We start from the raw sequence: 11,748 nt of genomic DNA on the forward strand, positions 1-11,748 counted from the left end.
CTGCACTTGGTTCTACTGCTGCTGCCTTGAGGTTCTTAATAATTGTGTGGCAAGGGGCTCCACATTTTCATTTTATGCTGGGCACAGCAAATTATGTAGCTGGACCTGCTTTCTGGCTCTAAAACCCATGCTTTTTCCCAGTATACAAACCACCTTCTAACCAGCCACAAAAGGGCAACGTTTTTTGTTTGTTTGTTTGTTTGCTTGGGTTTTTTTTCCCCCTCTGTGCTCCACAGCACTTTGTAATTCCACTCTCAGTGCTTATCTTGTATTTAATCTGTAACCCAGACCAGATTAGGGCATGGGCAACTAGATTAGTTATTGTGGTATGCTCATCTGTAAAGCCATGCTTATCATTGGAACAAACTGCCAAAATGTAAATCAGCCACCTCCAAATTACTGCCCTTGAGGAGAAATTTAAAAACAAAACAACAAAACTTTCTAAAGCAGACCTAGATCCCCAGTGAATTTGTCTGTGGCATCCACAAGCAGTAACCCTAAAATGAAAATCCATAGAACAGAGATTCTAAAACCAAATAACATGTGACTAGTGCTGTGTAGCTAAGTGTGATCTTTTGTGTCACCTACACTGTAAGCCCTTCAGTGTGCCTCTAAGGAACTTGTCTGGTTCAAAAAAAAATCAAAGAGAGCTAGAAAAGGAAGGAGAACTACAGGAAAAGTGAACTGACTGTCTGATGTTTTCACAACACTGTCTCCGTTTCATTTAGTGAAAATTAACTGAAGTTAATTTGTTTCTAATGAACAAAGTATTGATAGAAAATCTATTTCTCCCCAACTCCACTACATTGAAGTTAAACCTTTAAAGAACATTGTTTGAAGGAATACCTGCGCGGATGCTTGCTGTTCTATCCAGCCCTCATTGACTCAGGTACCTGTGGAGTAGCGGTGGCTGGGTCGGGGCAGGAATGATTCTCTGTTCCCCACTATGACAAGATGAAGAGAACTGGGCAGACATTTGAGATACTACCTCTTGGCACATGAATAAAGGAAAAAGGGCCACGACCCTAACTACTCTCCCCAAAGCTGACCAGATGACTTGTCTTCATTATCATTGGCCAAAATTGGGCCATATGCAAATACCCCAACCAAACATCTTCATGGGCAATGTTGCCACCATGACTGACTTGGACCAATCAGGATCTGCCTGGATCCTGGATAGGATAGGAATGAAGCCAATCTCTGTGGCATATAGTACATGGGGCTACCTGACAAAAGCAGGGCTTTGCCAGCGAGGATGAAGGGAGATGGATGTTGGGTGGGCCACCAACAGTGTCTGCTGTACCACATCTACTTAGATTGACAGGGCTTTATCAGGCAGGGAGTCTTTTTTTCTTTCAATCTCAGCCTCTTAAAAAAGTTGTTGGAATTTTGGGAGGTGGCCAAGAATGGACTTTTCTAATCATTTGTCCATCTCCTTAAGGACAAACTGGATATTTTCCAAACATTAAGAACATCTTATTAAATGTAAGGGCCTAGGGCTACTTGATGTTGTTCTTTTCAAACCTTCTGTTTATCCCATTTGGCAAAAACTAATCCAAGAAAAAAATTTCCCCTTGGACAGAACTCCCTGGTCATTCATTACACATTCAACTAACTACAATGCCCCTTCTCCAACCCCCTCACTCCTCAGTTCAACAAAGGGACTTATCCTAGCTATTTGTCAGACTCTCCCTATTTAATGCTTCTAATCCACTCTTATTTGCACTAGTGTAAAATAATCTTCCCTTTCATGTTTAAGATGATTCATTATGGAATTGTTTGGAATAGGAAAAGATTGGAAATACCCTACATACCGTCAATATGGAAACAATTAAATAAACTGTGGGCCCTCCATACCTTGGAATACATTGCAAATGCAAAAAAAAAAAAAAAAGAAAGAAAAGCAAGAAAAAGGAAGGAAGCTCTCTGTACACTGATAATAGAAATATCTCCAGGATATATGTAGGGGAAAAAAACAGGGTGCAGGGACTTCCCTGGTGGTGCAGTGGTTAAGAATCCGCCTGCCAATGCAGGGGACACAGGTTCGAGCCCTGGTCCGGGAAGATCCCACATGCTGCAGAGCAACTAAGCCTGTGTGCCACAACTACTGAGCCTGCGCTCTAGAGCCCAAGAGCCTAGAGCCCGTGCTCCATAACAAGAGAAGCCACCGCAATGAGTAGCCCCTGCTTGCCACAACTAGAGAAAGCCTGCGCACCGCTCAAGGACCCAACGCAGTCAAAAATAAATAAATTAAATAAATTAATTTATTAAAAAAAACAAACAGGGTGCAGAATATCTATCATATATTACTTTGTGTAAGGGGGAGAGAATGGGGGGGATAAGAATGTAAACATATGTACTCCCATCTGTGTAAATAAATATTGGAAAAAAGAAATGCTAAAAAGAAAGTGTTTATTAGTGGTGTGGATGAGTGTGGGGACAGGGCTGGTAAAGGATGGGAGTGTGAAGGAAACTTCTCAACTTATCCCATTTTGTATCATTTGACTCTTGAACCATGTGAATATATCACCCCTTTAAAAATATAGTAAAATTGGGAATTCCCTGGCAGTCCAGTGGTTACAACCCTGTGCTTTCACTGCCGAGGGCCTGGGTTCAATCCCTGGTCGGGGAACTAAGATCCCACAAGGTGCACGGCACAGCTGCCCCCCCCCCCAAATATATATATATATATATATATATATATATGCACATGTATATTAAAATTAAAAACAAAAAATATCTTCTGCATAATTGCTTCCCAATAAGCTGTATTTCTGTGCAGATGACTCAAAAAGCCTACAGATTTTTCTTTCCCCAAGAACTGAGTAGACAAGACATATTTTCTATAGAGCCAAATATGGCCTGACAGATCTGGGTCAGGCCATTCAGCTGGAAGCTGCTGATTTCATTAATGTTCAGCCACATACGGCTAATGACAGTATCTTTTTCTACCCTAAGGAGTGCCTCCTATGATTCCTATTTCTCTCCTAAGTATAAAGATTTAAATGTATTAACTTTTCTCATGGGTTTTCACATGTCTGTGTGAGACCTAAATTTTAGATTTTGGAAAGCCTATTTTCTCATCTATTCAAGTTTTTAGGCTTTGGGTGTTGGTTTTTGGTTTTGCCCTAACAGACAAAAAAGATGTAGAGGTAGGGCAGGCCAAGCCATTCTGATATTCAATTTTAATTAATAACTAATCTATTTAATATATCTCATTAATGTAACAAATGTTTATTGAGAGCCTATTATTGTCTAGGCACTATGTTAAATGCTGGGCACAACGTGAGCAACGCAGAGCCCTTATCCTCGCTGAATCTGCGTCCTAGTGGGTAAGAAGAAAATGCTAAAGGATAGGATGACATGGGAGTGCATAGCAGGGTTTCTTAACATAAGGTAGAAGAGGTTAGGGAAAGCTTTTCCTAGAAGTGGCATTTAAGTTAAAGCCTATATAATGTATAAGAATTGTCCAAGAGCAGAGAGGAGGAAAACATTAAAAAGAAGCTCAGAAGGCTTCATAGCACTTCCTGTTCTTGGTAAGAAAACTGCTTTCACAATAGCCACACCATCTAGGGCTGCGGAATAAGCACTCACGGTAGACTCTAACAAGAGACTCTGGCTAGATTAATCCAATTATGCTCACATCCATATTTATCTCCATCCCTATCAGAAATCTTAGCTCAATCCTCCCCATGCCCTATCCCCACTCAAATCCTTTCACTACGCCCTTTAGAAACCCAAATCTGTGATCAACAAACTAGTCAAGGTATTAGTGCAGTGAGTGAAGGGGAGCATTGGCATCAGACTGCCTTGTTTCAAATCATGTCACTTACTGGGTATCCTTAAATAAGATCTTACTGGGTGAAGAGGAAATCAGAGAGCTAAAGCTTTCAGTGAGTGAGCACTTATCCTACTTTTCCTATCCCCTGTATTTCACAGGGGAAATGGCCCATACGTGGTGAGATAAAGTTGCTTTTCACTGAAAAATCCCAGATAATAAAAGAATCCCAGGTAATAAAAGTAGTGAAATAATGTATTCAGGCACTGGTCATCATTAGATGAAACCATTAGGAGAAAGGTTAATGGAGAATTTTACTGTCACCATTTGAAAACATTGATCAATCTTAGCATCACTAAAAACAGGAAAGCTAGATGTTATATGCCTCCTGAGGTGACTCGCCATGAAGAGCAGCGCCTCCTTGGAAGTATTCCGGCAAAAAAGGTTGAACCTTAAGCTAACTAAGCCCTGAGAACTAACTTCCTGCTTACAGGAAATATGGGGATGAGGGGAAAGTAAAACAGTACAAGAAAGCAAACAGACAAATATAGAATAATGGGACATTGAACAGGACAACTGACCTGGCTTCTTCAGAAAATCAAATGGCATTGGTGAAAAGGGGTGGAGGAATGCTGTCTTAGATTAAAAGAGGTTTGAGAGATATAAGGAATGTATTAGAATTCTTTGGGTCCTTATTCAATCAAGCCATCTGTAGCTGGAAATTTTTGACACAATTGAATATTGACTGGGGTTAGATGATACCAAGAAATTCATAATAATTTGACTAGTTGCAATCATGACATTGTGGTTACAGAAATAATGACCTTATTGTGAAAAATGTATAGTGATGTGTGTAGGGATAAAATGGCATATGTCAAGGATTTTTATTTTACAATATTTCAGGGGGAAAAAAAGGCAGGGGGATGAAGCAAGTGTGGCAAAATTTTAATAATTCTTAAATTTGGAGGAGCATACAAGGGATTCAGCATACTTTTTTCTCTAGCTCTGTATGATTGCAGATTTTCAATATTTAAAAAATTAAAGTTAATAAAGAGCTCAGGTTTGTGAAGGAGAGAGGAAGAGAAATTATTTGAAACTGGCAATGGGAAGCAAGAGCAGCTAAGCCAAGGTCTGGCTCTGGGGTGCCTGGGGTGACAGATAAGACAATTTCCCACCTGAGAAGTGGAGTCCTTCCCAACAGAACACGAAAAGCTCTGCTCCTACCCTTCCAAATCTCTAATGCCCAAACTTCCTCTACACCTGCTCTCCCTTTCCCCACCAGAGCAGCAAATCTCAACTTCAGGGGCTGCAACTGTGGGGCTTGATTAGTTGGGAGGCATACCAGTAATTTGTTACTATTTTAGTTGGTTACAAATGTTGGTCATTTTAAAATAAAATAAATCAGATTCCAGATTAGTCCACAATACTATAATTCTCATTCATTTACATTCAGAAATGGTTTTTTGAGAGGAAAGGAATGGAAATACAGCTAGCACACTGAGAATTGAACATAATCCATGCAAATATGTAGCACTTGTAAACATAATCCTATAGTACCCTAGACAATGTCAGTCTTTTGAGTCTTTAATGTTCATCCAATCATAAAAATCCTCTCGTGGTCTTAGTTCCTACCTTTTACAGATTATACTTCATGAGTGCATAGGCAAACTATATTAAAATGAGCACTCCGGCCTCTGTAGCACTCTTATCCTTCTGCTGTATCTATTCAGCAAAATCCCAACCCTGATTCAGCTGCATTCCCTACCATCTCTACACCAACTCTCTGTTATAGGAAAGCCAATAAATGTATGTATTGGTGATGAAGTACCATAAAGTCATGGTCTTTGTGAAGGATTTGATAGATTGGTACTCATAATGTATTTCAGTCCCTCTTTTAATGTGGGTGGTTTTTTTTTTGAATTTTTGAATCTTATTTTATTTATTTTTTTATACAGCAGGTTCTTATTAGTTATCCATTTTTTTAATACATATTAGTGTATATATGTCAATCCCAATCTCCCAATTCATCATTTTTATTTATTTATTTATTTTTTATTTTTATAAATTTATTTATTTATTTTTGGCTGTGTTGGGTCTTCGTTTCTGTGCGAGGGCTTTCTCTAGTTACGGCGAGCGGGGGCCACTCTTCATCGCGGTGCGCGGGCCTCTCACTGTCGCGGCCTCTCTTGTTGCGGAGCACAGGCTCCAGACGCGCAGGCTCAGTAGTTGTGGCTCACGGGCCCAGTCGCTCTGCGGCATGTGGGATCTTCCCAGACCAGGGCTCGAACCCGTGTCCCCTGCATTAGCAGGCAGATTCTCAGACACTGCGCCACCAGGGAAGCCTCCCAATTCATCATTTTTAATGTGCTTTCCTGTATGGCACAAATGGAAAAACTAAAACAAAAGAAACACAAAACCAAATTATATTTGCCAGACACCTCTGCAGTTATATTTGGAAGATGCAAATGAGGCAGGGATCCTTTCCCTCTGCTTTGGCTGTTTTTGCTGCCAAGCACATTCTTGAAGACATTGGGTTTTCATCCTAGTATTCATTCACTAGTTCTATCTATCTATCTATCTATCAATCATCTATCAATTATAGGTGATTTACAATATTATATTAGTTTCAGATGTACAGCATAGTGATTCAATATTTTTACAGATTTTACTCCATTTAAAGTTATTACAAAATAATGGCTGTAATTCCCTGTGCTGTACAATATATCCTTGCTGCTTATCTATTTAATACATAGTAGTTTGTATCTCTTAATCCCATACCTCTATCTTGCCCCTTGCCCCTTCCCTCTCCCTACTGGTAACAACTAGTTTGTTTTCTGTATCTGTAAGTCTGTTTCTGTTATGTTATATACATTAGTTTGGTTTACTTTTTTAGATTCCACATATAATTGATAACATACCGTATTTTTCTTTCTCTGACTTATTTCACTAAGCATAATACTCTCTAGGTCCATCCACATTGTTGCAAATGGCAGAATTTCATTCTTTTTATGGCTGAGTAATATACCAGCCATAAATATGTATATATTATATATCCATTCGTATATATATATGTATATAGCCATTCATCTGTTGATGGACACTTAGGTTGCTACCATATCTTGCCTGTCATAAATAATGCTGCTATGAACAATGGGGTGCATGTATCTTTTCGAATTAGTCCTTCCTTTCTTCCTTTCTTTCTTTTTTTTTTTTTTTTGCGGTACGTGGGCCTCTCACTGTTGTGGCCTCTCCCGTTGCGGAGCACAGGCTCCGAACGCGCAGGCCCAGCAGCCATGGCTCACGGGCCCAGCCGCTCCGCGGCACGTGGGATCCTTCCGGACCAGGGCACGAACCCGTGTCCCCTGCATCAGCAGGCGGACTCCCAACCACTGCGCCACCAGGGAAGCCCCCTTTCTTTCTTTTGATGCTTCCCCCAGGAGCAACCTGTCAGCCACCTTGGAAGTGGATCCTCTAGTTTTAGCCAAGCCTTCAGATGATTCCAGCCCAGGCCAAAATCTGGCTGAATTCCATGAGAATTCCAGAGCTAAGCTGTATAGCCAAGGCACTTACAGATTTCTGACTGATAGAAACCGCCAGAGATAACAAATGTTTATTGTTATTTTAAGCTGCAACAATAAGCACATGTTTATTGTTGTTTTATTGATGTTTTTAGGTTTGGGGTAACTTTTTAGGCAGCAATAGATAATTAATACAACAGGTTGAGAGTTTTGGCAGCAGCAGTGCTCTTGAAGCTAACATTCCAGCTTTCTATTTATAACTTTCCCAACTGGGGCAGAGATAGCAGTGACCTATCAGGCCTGTTTGGCCACACTGTACTGAGAGGCATTCTTGATCACCCAGCCTAATGCCCACTCCTCCAGTCCTTCCAATTACTTTGTAAACACCTTCTCTGTATTACATCTTTTTCTGCTTAAAATAGCTGAATTGGTTTCTGTTACCTGCAACTGAGCTTAACCAAATAAAAATACCCATCTCAAAGAAACAACTAAACAGTAGAGGCATTCCTGCTAAAGTCAGGAATAAGACAAGTAAGTTGGTTATTAACAGCATTATTTGATATCGATCTGGAAATGCTGTTTCATTATAAGTCAAGATAACGAAATAAGTATTGCAAAGAAGGAGCCAAAATTGTCATTATATATAATAAGGTGATATAATTGTCTACCATGGAAATTTGAATGAATAAGCTAAAAATAAAAACTATTAAGAAAGTTGAGTGGGTAAGTCAGTTAAAAATTTAACAAAAAAACAATAGCTTTCCTATGTAGCAACAATAACCATTTAGAAAATATAAAAGAAGACATAATTTAGTCCAGTAGGAAAAAAATGCATAAAGTCACTGGGAAAAATAAATTCATAAATTTAATGCAATTTTCATGAAAATTCCAGCTTTTTTTTGAACTTGGAAAATTTTATAAAGTTATCTGGAAGAATAAATATTCAAATAGAGATTAAAAATTCTGAGAAAGTAAGACTAACCAAAAAGGACTTGTCCTATGACATATTAAAATATATTATAAAATTGCATAAAAGTGTAGTGATTTTGCTTCCAGAATGGTTAGACTGATCAATGAAATAGAAGAAAAAGACCAGAAAGAGATTCAACTTTATGTAAGAATTTAATATCTGGTATACATGTTGGGAAATCAGTGTGGCAAGTATGAATTGTTCAATAAATTATATTGTGGCAAATAACTTTTTGAAAAAATTATATTCCTATGTCACATTTTATACTAGAATAAATTCCATTTGGAGCTAAATGAAATAATCACTTGTTAAAAACTCTTAGTAAATTATAAATAGAAGTAATTAAAGAAGTTCTAAAACATATAGGTAAATATCAGTATTATTTAGGCTAATAAAGCCTTTTTAGGCTTAACATCAAAGCCAGAAACCAGGAAGAAAATTTTGATAGATTGACCATTTAAAAATTATAGCAAAACAAGAAGTTTTTACCCCTTTCCTCCCCCAGTAAGTGATCAACTGGGGGAAAAATTGTAAAATATATAAGAGACAAAGGTATGTTTTCCTTATAATGCAAAGAGTTCATATAAATCAAGAAGGAAAAAGACAGATATTTTCCCTGAAAAACATTTTCTCCTACCTCAGAGAAAAATGGGCTAAGGAGGTAAAAAGGCTATTCACATTAGAAATCAATTGGTCATGTGAAAAACATTCAACCTTCTAATAATCAAAGAAATGCACATTCACAAAAAAGGATATCACTTTTAATTTTCGGATAGGCACATTCTAAAAAGAACAAATCCACTCTCATGAGTGCATAGGAACTACATACCGTGACCACCACTGGGGAGAGATACCTTCCCATATGTAATAAGGGCCTATATATAAAAACTTAGCCAGGGGCTTCCCTGGTGGCGCAGTGGTTGAGGGTCCGCCTGCTGATGAAAGGGACACGGGTTCGTGCCCCGGTCCGGGAAGATCCCACATGCCGCGGAGCGGCTGGGCCCGTGAGCCATGGCCGCTGAGCCTGCGCGTCTGGAGCCTGTGCTCCACAACGGGAAAGGCCACAACAGTGAGAGGCCCGCGTACCGCAAAAAAAATAAAAATAAAAATAAGCATGTGGACCTATATTTAGTTGTATGAAAGATGTCCACAAAGTATTCATACCAAAAGAGTAGAGTTCAAAGAACTAAAATAAACAATGTGTTGTTCTATGTCTGTACATAGAAAAACTCTATTATACACCAAAATTTTAATAACAGCTATTTTGAGGTAGATTATGGGTAATATCCTTCTACTTATTTGTACAGTTCTGCACTATCTGAATCTTTTGCAATGATCATTATAACCAGAAAAAAGAAAAACCAACTCTGAAGAAGGAGAGAATGAGAAGAATGAGGAGAAGAAAAGGGAGGAACAGTGAAAGGGAGGGAAAGGCATTTTCTGGGAGTTTTACCCTTGCTTCAGTTGCTTTTTTTGTCTTCTGACGCTACGTTGTAAAAACTTCCTTCTCTTTCAGTTTCCTACTTTCCTCTTAATCCAATTGGAGAGGCTCTTAAACAATGTATATTTAATCCAAAATCTTGTAATTTAGGGAAAAAATGATAAATCAATCCATGATCTTGATTTTGCCCAAGGAGAAAATGCAGTTCGATGGGATTACCAGCCACACAAAACACCTGTAGATCAAAATATGCCAGAATATTTATTATCTCAAACTGTTTGCTGTTCTACTTTAGCAAAACCTTTCCTAATGGGAAGGTTAAGAAGGACATGGAGGCCACTTATTTCTTCTTCTAGATACCATATGTAATGCTTATTTGTGCCCCTTGAAGAATTGTTTTCATTTGGTTGAGCTTTGTGTAATGCCTTCAGCTAAAAGTTGGAGACCTTCTTCATTCATTCATTCAACAAATATTTATCGAAGCCTCTCCTGTGCCAGGTGCTGTTCTGGAAAATTGGAACCTATCAGTGTCTAGCTTTCCTGGAACTTGCTTTCTATCGTTCTAAGAAACAGCCATATAAAGGTAGCTATTGGTGAGGCTATCTGTTACTTTATTCAGTATCCCATAGAGAAGTTTCTTTAAGACATGAGAACTGGAAAAGCAGTTGAGGAATTCATGTATACTTTACTCATAAGCAAATAAAGGAAAGTTTATTTGTTTGGGTTACCAGGAAGCTTAGTCTATTGTTAGCTCAACTTGAGGAATTGTGTAAGATTTTATGTCCATCCTATTATAATACAAACTTTTCCTCCTTTCAGAACTCCTTATCTTCCTATTTCATCTGTATTTTCACTGGCCTTGCTCTGTAAAAATTTGAGTTGTTTCACTATATTCTAATGTATTTGTGAACTGCTTCAAATTTGAAATACCTTGTGGGACTAAAGGAACAAAATAACACCATGAGGAAACAGACAAATCCAGAATGTGGTGCATTTTTCAAGACAACTGACCTTGTCTCTTCAGAAAGCCAATATTAAGAAAAACTAAAACGTGGAAGGGACTATTCTAGTTTGACAAATGGGGGAAAAAACAATCGAATGCAATAAGTGAGCCGTGATTGGATCCTGGTTCAAAAGAACATATCTGCTATAAAAGATGATTTTTGAGGAAAGCTGAGCAAATTTGAATATGGTATGGGTAATAGATATTAGCAAGATTGTTAATTTTCTCAAGACCTGATAATAGTATTATGACTATGAAATAGAATGTTCTTATTTTTAGAGGTGCATACTGCAGCATGTTTGGGTGGTGTGTCTTGTCTGAAACTTTGGGATGATTCTGCAAAAAAAAAAAATGTTTTACAAACACTTATATACAGATAAAGCATATATGGCAAAATGTTAATTGTTGAATTGTTGAGTCTGGGTATTGGGTACTATTGTTGAATTAGAGTGGATACTGTAATATTCTTTCACATATTCTGTATATTTGGAAATTTTTATAATAAAAACTTGGAAAAATTAAATTACATATGAATGACTTATTCACCTCTTTTTTCTTCTAGTACTCTATAAGTGTTTGAGTGAAAAGATCTTGTGATATAGTGAAAGGGGAAAGGAGCAATTCCAAGAAGAATCTGATCGGCAGTCTTAAGTTCCAGGATAACGAAGATTATTCAGAAATTAGGTATCTAAAAGATCAATTCTGAGCGATACTGGCTTCACTGGAGGTAGAAGCTAGAATACAGAGTATTGAGAAGTGAGGGCCGACCACTTTTTCAATAATTCCCAGGTTTGTTGTTATTTTTGCCGCTGTTACTATGACATCACCGGAGATCTGGAGCTACTCCAGCTCCAGACCTCATTCGAACTCTCGCGATACTAGAGCCCGGTGGAGCGCGAAATGCGGTGGGAGGGGCTGGAACGAGATCGACTGACTTCCGGCCAGGCCGTTGTCTGGGTGGCGCGGTCGAGTCATCGTTGGGCCTCGCCGCTTCCATCTCTCTTCCCTCCACCGCCCCCCCCCCCCCGCCCCGGCGCG

Source organism: Monodon monoceros, unplaced genomic scaffold (assembly GCF_005190385.1).
Source record: "Monodon monoceros isolate NGI ecotype Baffin Bay Population unplaced genomic scaffold, NGI_Narwhal_1 Super_Scaffold_7, whole genome shotgun sequence".
NCBI lineage: Eukaryota > Metazoa > Chordata > Mammalia > Artiodactyla > Monodontidae > Monodon > Monodon monoceros.